The sequence below is a fragment of the Melozone crissalis genome, unplaced genomic scaffold (assembly GCF_028551555.1).
Source record: "Melozone crissalis strain CALT ecotype California unplaced genomic scaffold, PUWL_Pcris_2 ptg000061l_1, whole genome shotgun sequence".
NCBI classification, from domain to species: domain Eukaryota; kingdom Metazoa; phylum Chordata; class Aves; order Passeriformes; family Passerellidae; genus Melozone; species Melozone crissalis.
In genome coordinates, this window is record NW_026535839.1 from 10,707,944 (window position 1) to 10,716,895 (window position 8,952).

The following is an 8,952-nucleotide window of genomic DNA, read 5'->3' on the forward strand; positions in this document are numbered from 1 at the left end:
ACCAGCGCGCAGCAGCTCCGGGGGAGCCCCAGGCAGGCGCCGGGCTCGGGGCAGAGGAAAATTATGAAAATGAAGGAAAATGATGGAAATGAAGGAAAACAGTCTCAGTGCCGGAACGTGGCACGGCCGAATGAGCAGGCGATGGGTTCACCTGGCCTGGCTCCGCCGAGGGCAGCAGCAGCCGGAGCCCCACTGGGTCTCCCGGACCACGGCACCGCTTGGGGCGAGCACAGACCCGACACAGGCACGGGTGGAGCTGAAACGAAGAGAAAGTCATTCCCCAGCTCACCAAAACGTCTAATTTACTGTGTTTCCTCTCCAGAAACCAGTATTCACACCAATTCTGAGTGACCATCATCATTGCCAATCACCCTAACAGTCACCTCTACCAAAACTTTCCAACATTAAGTAGAACCAGGAACCTCATCAGACCAAGCAAAACACCATGAACAAGCTACCTTTTGCTTTCCAAATTCACTCCGTCACAAGTCCATTTTCTAAAGAGAGATCTAGTGAACTACAACTGCAAAAACAAGGTTGTGGGAGATGACTCACTGAAGCACAATCCATAAGAAAAATAGAAAATAGGGAAATAAATATCTAACATAAGGGGGCAATTTCACTGAGGCTTTCAACAACTGCTAATATCATAAACCATAATAAAAGAGTCCAGCTGTCCTGACACCAGAGCATACTAACACAGTACCATATGTTGCACATACGTACACTTTGTACATTAACATTTATTGGGTGAATTCAGAAATGATTGCATCATTATTCATGAGAGAAGCAAGCTGTGAGTCTGTGATGGCATTAAAGATATTAGTACATTTTAGAGACTGTAAAAACACCATTAGTCTTCAGACCCAATGACATGAGTCAGAGCCAGATTTCTTATTCAGTTCTGATGCTTCTTTTTGAACCTATTTTTACTACAGACTTCTCACTCTTTTGTTTGGGAGATACAGATCTTTTTTCCCTCTTTTAGCAGAAAGAATTTAAAATATGTTTTTGTAGAGGTGTGTTGGGTTTGTCTGGCAACATTTTGGTAGTGGAGGGCTGCAGGTGTGGCATCAGTGAGAAGCTGCTGGAAGCTCCCCCCATGCCTGATGGAGCCAATTGTCCACTGCTGCTGGACTATGCTGAGCCCATTGGCAACAGCAGCTGTATTAATGTACTTTAAAAGAGAAAAAAGCCCTGCACAACTGCAGACAGAGAGAGGAGTGAGAATATGTGAGAGGAACTACTGAACCTGGAGTTCTGCTTTAAAACCAGGAGAATCAAACATCCTGTGGGTGTTGGAAGCTCTTGCGTTCCTTTAAGGTAAAAATCTCTTTGCAGAGAGTTTGTCTGCAGAAAGTGCACACAAGTATTTCTGGATGCCCCCTTGTCTCTCATATTACAAAGGTTTGGTCAAAACCTAGGCAGAGGAAATATTAAAATGAACTGAAGAGCACTTATGTCATGCTGTATAGGATTTCCCATAAAACAATGCAGTGAGTCAGAACAGAGGAGGCAGGAATATGCCTGGATAACAACTCTTTCTGACCTCAGCAGAGCTCATGTTTCTCCCTGAAACTGAAGCTAAAACTTACATGTGTAAAAAGGCCTTGTACAGGAACGAATTCTAAAATTAGCTGTGTCTGTTGCGCTTCCTTTTTGTTTCATGAATGAAAAAATAATCACACCAGATCCTAGAAAAGCAAGGATGGAAGCCAAAAGTCAAGGCATGCCAACATCCAGTGTCTGCTGTTCAAAGATCCAGACAGAAGTCTGAGCAATGTCTTTACATCAGCTGTAGATAAAAGATTGTGCCATGCTGAGGAGGTGCTGTCTGCTGAAGTATCATCTAATTTTTAATCTTCCTGGGTACAGGTGGATCTCACAAGCTGAGGATTTGGTGTACCAAAGGAAATACAAACTCTATTGCTGATGATGGGCAGAAACCAGGGGGCTTCTGAGGCGAGGGAAGGGTACATGGACTGGGACAGGCCTCCTGTGCCAGGTGTACCTAAGGGCTTGGCACTGCCAGGTACCTGACAGCAAAATCACAGAGAATTTCCAAACACCAAAATTCCTGAGCATTTGTCAGGAAGCCATCCTGAATCAAACCCTTGGAGCATTACAGAAACATCCCCGTCACAAGAAGGTGGGACTAAGATGCAAACACTGGAAAAAGGCAACATGGCCAGACACACACCTCACCATGAACAGACTGAGTACATCCTCCTCTTGGAACAACACACTGTGCACAGCAGCAACAAAAAGCCACATCAGGTTACACAGCCCACTGCTCTACATGCCCCCACTGCTCCCCACTGGGTATCTGCTGTCCTGATTGCAGGCAACTTTGTCCAGCAGCCAGCTCAGGCCAGCTCAGGTGTCTCTGCATGGGGCTGCCTGCACAGGCTAAACAAACCCAGTGTGAGAAACACGGAGGTATCAACTATACCATGCTTTGTCCTCTGACAAAACTCAGAGACCCTGGCTGTAAACAAACTCCTGCTCTGCAGGTTTCCTGAGCAGTCTGACTCGTGCCAGGATTCTCCTGGAATGGGCAGAAGGCTTTCTGCTGACAGACTGTTTTGGGAAGCCAGCCCTGTGAGGCCCTGAGCCACCTCAGCGCTGGTGCAGCTGAGCTGAGCAGACAGGGAGGCTGCAGGCAGTTATGAATAACTCAGTGTTATTCAAGGCTGCACCCCTTGGGGACACTGAAGTGCAACAGAGAGAAGTGAAAGGATGGGATTTGTGCCTTAAATTCTGCTGCAGATAATCTAGACAAGAGGTGAGATAAACACGCAGTGTTCAGATGGAAAAGGTCTAGCACACAGAGCAGGACCTCCAGCTGTCCCTGTGCCAGGCTTGGCAGATAAAGCTGGATTCACCAGGATCCTCCCAGGGAGGGACCTGACAGCTCCTGCTCCTATTCAACATAATTATGGTCTGGCAGGGCTCTGAGACGTGCCCAGCTGCACATTCACAAGGCCGTTTAAACTTCTGCAAACACAGAAAAAACTGGTAATTGTCTGACTGGTAAATTTAAAACTGTACAAGTGCACCCATACAGAATTTGAGGGGTCTGACTGCAGAGATGGAAAAAGACACATATTCTCTCCTTTTTATTTAAAATTGCATTGCCCATGTTTTAATTTGATTATCCAGGGATGCCCAAAAGAATCAGAGGATGTAGTGATGCAGACTGCAGTCCTTGCTAAGCATCCAAAGGGCTTGCAGGACATGAGGCAGCTTTTATAAAAGATGTTCTGATATTGTCCCTTGAAATCTGTCAGGGAGCATTTGGGGTAGACAGCTCTGAGGACTGTGACCTCCATCATTTGCATGCAAAGGAGGCAGTGTCCAGGCTGAAATATTTTTTAACCATATCCACATTTCATGGTTTTTAATCAAAACTTGGCCCCTGCCTCAGCAAATGAATAAACTCTTTTGTAAACTTGGCTAGCAGGAATGATGAATCACCCTGTGTTCTCTGTTTGAACTAAGAAGGAAATGCCCTAAATGGCTGGAGCCTGAGGAAGATGCTGATTTGTGCAGAAAGACACATTCCCATCTCCCTGTGTCACCACAGCTGGGGTGGAAGTGGAGTGGAATGCACCTGGGTGGCTGCAAGCAGGCACCTCTGTGCACTGCCCACCCAACCCCTGTGCTCTCCACAGAGCAGTGACTTTCACTGAAAGAAATGAAGACTTTGAAGCAACACAGATGACCCTGCCTGAAGGTCAGAAAGCAAACTGCAAGGGATTTAAGCTTGTGACATATTTAACATAGGGGCTTGTGGAGGAGAAGCACATTTCCTGCATAATAAATTCCGAGAGGGAATGGGGAAGAGGACTGGGTCATCCCACACTGCACTGGGCAGGCCTCTCTGTGCAAGCCCTGGATTTCAACACAGATTCTGTACAAGGCTATGCAGCCAGTGGAAGGGCTCTGTAAGTCATTCCTTCACAGACTGCAGCATAAATCAAATCCAGAAATAGGAAAGGCCAGCCAGTCACATTATTCCTTTTAGGTTTAGAGAAAGATGTCATTAAGAAATACGGGTAGAAGACATTACAAACCCATGGAAAAAAAACCACAAAAATCTCTTTATTTTATTTAGGCTACTAATTAGTGAATGAAAAAGCAGACCTTAAAAAAACCCATATTGAATCAGTCTGAAGTCAGACAGGATGAAGTATTTCTCTCTGGAGAGATGGTAATTTGCAGTCACTGCACTTTAGGTGGCAATCATCTGCTGGGCATAGCTCCTGCTATGTGTGTGGGTTTTCCACATGGAACTGAGGTATATTTACCCAAAAAAGATTCTTCACATGAAGAAAGGGTCACTGCATCTGGGTTTTTGTACTAAAGAGAGCAGCCTGGGCAAATGCTGCTTGCAAGCTCTGTGGTTTCACTTCTGACTGGCTCCAGCACTCTCAGGTCCATGTCCTTACTCATTCAGCATCACCCTGTGCTGGCTTTTCACATCCCATCTTTGTAAATATCATTTACAGACACCTTGGAAGGGAAACCCAGCTGGTGAAAAATGCTTGTGCAGAGGGCTCATTAGCTTTGTGCTGAGATTCTGAAATCTCAGATCTTAGAATTGAGATCCTAGGGAGGATGACAGCATCCTTCCTAAATTTGATCAGAGGTGTAAGTTCCACTCTGACAGACTCATGGCCTCCAGTCCTGCCAGTAGCCAGCCAAGCAAAGCAAACATATCTTTCTTCCAGCTGCAGAATACTTTGTCTTTTAGCTTCTCATCATTCTCACATAACATCCCTTCATTAGTGTTTATCATTCATGATTCGTGCACAGCCATGCAGGCCAGGGGGGGACAGAGTCAGTCTTGTTCCCAGAGGTGCCTCCTCTCCTACCTGATCTGGAGCTGCTCCTGCAAAGTGTCTTTGAATTCCCATTTCAGTGCTCAGTCAGGGCAACCCTGGCACCATGAGTCCTGATCCTTCCTCTGAGCAGCAACATCTGCACAGCAAAACGCAGAGGTGGAATTGTTAACTTCTGGAGTTCCTGAAATCCTTCCTGGCACATGGCTTCATTTTAAAAATATTTGTCTGACTTGAACAGTAGATCTTTATTCCTTCCCAGGCAGAAGAAGAGGCACAGTGTGTGCACTGTATACTCAGCATAAGTAAACAGTGAATACCTGAGCATGAGCATTCATGTAGAGCTATTAAATAAGGCAGTGAACTCCTTTCACTACAGCTGCTGGAAGGGAAAATACATCTTCTGCATATACCCATGCTACAACTCCATAGGTAAAGTCACACCATTCATTTGCTGGTGTTATTCCAGAGCAAATGCTTTTTCTTGCTCTGCCTGTGATAGGATACACAAGACAGTTCATTTTTGCATGATCTGGAGAAGTGCAGAGGCAGAGATTTCTCCCACAATGACTGGTTCTGCAGTAAATAGTGTGTGGGGAAGTATCTTCAACTCCACATTTTCTAAGCACATTAAATAACTCAAAGAGCTTAAATCAGTATGGGCTCTGTTCTTCCCTTGCACTAGAAAATCAGCAAGAAGAAGAGAAAAAAAAAAAAGTAGAAAGGCAATGGATTTAAACTGCCCCTGCAGAAAATGAAATGAAAGAAAGAAATTAAATTAAAAAGAAATGAAATTGCGTATCTCTAAAGAGTATAGACATTTAACAATTTCTGCCACTTGAACAGATTCCAGTGTTCTTTATAGGCATTTTCATAACTTCTGATATAATTGCAATGATGTAATTGTGTGGTTTTATGTTCTAATCTGCTCTTTCTTATGTATGTCTTCACTTCAGCTCTGTTGAGCAATTACTGAACTGAGCTATTCTGGTTAATGAAGGTTTAAAGCTCCATGGTTAATACAGAAAAATGAAATGTTTGGAAAATTTGTAATGCAACAAAGAGGCTAATAACAATATTTGCTTTAACATAAGAATGTCCCTTGACTTTTTCACTTGCTGTAGAGCTGGATGGAAATTCAGAAAACATTAAATTGTATTTTCTCATTTGTAATTCAAGAAACACATTAAAATATCATAAAATAAATATTCATTTTCACTCTGCTCAATCTGGCTTGTACTGAATTGTATGGGTGTGACAGAGGAAATTTATCACAAGGTAAATAATTTTGGCCCTACAGACAAATCCTCAGCTTATACAGATTGTAAACCCCTAATAATTTCTGGAGAGAGACTCTAATTAGCAAAGTTTTAGGTCCTAAGAGATGAAGCTATTTTTAATTAACTGTGGATCCAACCCTAACATTGTGTCCTAACTTGCTGTCCCTGTAATGATTTTGGGAAGTCAAAACTGAAATGACTCACCCTGGGCAGAGCTAGTATTTGTACTCAGTCTTCCTGGAGGGTGTAGCCTGTGGCACGGCTCTGCTGCTGTGGGTTTACACCCTGCTGCACACATTTACACATTTACATTTACACTCTGGTCATATTTACATATTTACATTCACACCCTGATGCCCATGGGCTGCCAAGGGCAGCCAGGAACGCGGCCACGGCTGCCCAGCTCCCAGCAGGGTCTCACGCCTGCCCTTTCAGCATTATTTTGCTGTGAGAAATTCAAGGACATTCTTGGGCTACAGAATGTCTTGGAATGACAGAATGTCATGGAATGTCTTGGAATGACAGAATCCCTTGGAATCATAGAATATCCTGACCTGGAAGGAACCTCCAAGGATGATGGAGTCCAGCTCCTGACCCTCCACGGGACAACCCCAAAAATCCCATGATGTATCTGAGCATTGTGCACTCTGGTTAAAGAGTTGTGTCCTGTTAAACCCAGAGCCATGTGGTGTGCGAGGTGGCTTTTGGTGCTTCGGTGTGGCACTGTTCCTTTCCCGGAGCAGTTTCGGTGTGACTTTTGGTGCCTCGGTGTGGCACTGTTCCTTTCCCGGAGCAGTTTCCAGCAGCCATGTGGTTCGCACTGAGGCCCCAGCTGCTGCCCAGCTCCCCGGCATGCAGGGAGCCATGCTCACCTGGTGCTGCTCCAGCTCGGTGGCACCCCGGGGTCTGTCCTCACCAAGCGCTTCAGCTGCGATGTTTTCCTGAAGGGAAGCTCATCCACCCTTCCCACGGGACAGAACACCGCTCCAGGCTTCATGCATCGTCTGTGTGAGCCCGGCTGGTTGTGCCTCGCCATCCCCCCGAGCCCAGCCCAGCTGGGCGCCGGTGACCGACAGCCAGGCCCTGTGCCCGGGGCGGACACCGGCGCTGCCTCCGGCTCGGCCCGGCCCTGCCTGCGATTCCCGGAGCGGCCGGGAGGGAGCACGCCGAGCCCGGCTCCAGCATCGGCCGGGAGGGAGCACGCCGAGCCCGGCTCCAGGAGCGGCCGGATCCAAGATCGGCCGAGTTCACCGGCATCGGCCGGGTTCAGGATTAGCCGGATCCAGGACCAGCCAGGTCCAGGATCGGCTCGGTTCACCAGGATCAACCGGGTTCAGGACCGGCCGGGTCCGGGATCAGCCGAGTCCAGGATCGGCCGGGTCCAGGACCAGCCGGGTGCAGGATCGGCTTCACCTCTGGATCAGGCTGAGTGGCTGCGTGCCTTTCTCTAGCCCTGCATTCCCGTGAATCCATTTCCAGCCTAAAAGCTTCCACAGCTGAGACTCAGCATCGAAATAATAAACACTCTGTGGAAACCCAGGGTACCGAGAATATTTCTCTGTTTGCTCTGCAGTGCCCTGACCCCCAGGGGAGCACTGACTTTGACCCTCATTCATGGAGAAAGTTACCTAGACTTCAAGATAGATTAGAATCCATAGAATTGTGAAATAGATTACAGAAAGAAGTGTAGGTGTATCACTTGGTGAGAAATTTAGGTTTGGAGATTTTAGTATGCTGTGGATGGGAGCAAGATGGAGGGCACAGGATGTCGTCCTGGGTTTCTTCTTCATGCTTCTTCTTCCTTCTTTTCCATGGGTTTGGGTGGCATTTTGTAATTGGGCAGAAAAGTCCCCATTGAGGGCTCTGTGGGATCAGTTATTGGGTCAAAAGGGAAAATAGTCTAGGTGTCAGTTCTTAATTGGATACTTCAGTCTTAAAAGACCTTGTACCAAGAGATTGTTGGCCATTTTGTGCCTTCTAAAAAATAGCTGCCAAACTCACAGTAATGAGACTGTTTTACTGATAAGAAATAATAAACACTTGAGTCCAAACATGAAATACTGCCTCAAGTGCCTTCAATCCAGACCCAGAAAAACACACAACTGGTACCCCCACCACACTGCTCTTGCTGTAGGTGCTCAGAATAAATCCATTCCCCCCTGTGGGTAGCTGTACTAACTCCACATGCCGGTGGTAAAATGGTTATTACCCTCGAAGTGAAGAGTCTAGGCTAGCCAAGGAAGCAGCATGGGGTAATACTGAAGTACTTGTTACCTCACATCAAACTGAAATAAAAACTCACATTCTGCTAACATATTGTGGCTACACATGTAAGCAATATATTTCACTATTCATTACACAAATCTAACACGATACCAGCATCTGCCACACATAATTGGGTAGTAACAAAGTAACTAGGAAAAAACCCAGAAATTAGATTCAACAGTTCCAACAGTGCTGTTATAACCCAACTGGAAAACAATGGGTATTTCTGTATTTAGGATGTGTGGCATGATTATTTTAAAGTAAAAAAATGGAATTGCGTTCTGCAAAACCCGAGGATCTTGTCTTTATCCCTAAAAGCATTAAATATACACAAATACAGACCAGTGACTGACTTAGCAGCTTGACAATGAAACACAGAATTAGCAAGATTAATAATAGGCTTTCAGCCATCCAGATAGGTAATGCCATTGTTACTCTCATTATCTTGACAGAATCATTTTGATTCAGTTGAAAGGGAAATCTGCTGGCTATGAAGGGAGGGTGGTTTGTGACAGCCCCTGTGAATCACTGGGACAAGCAGAATGAGGTCCAGATGGCATCAG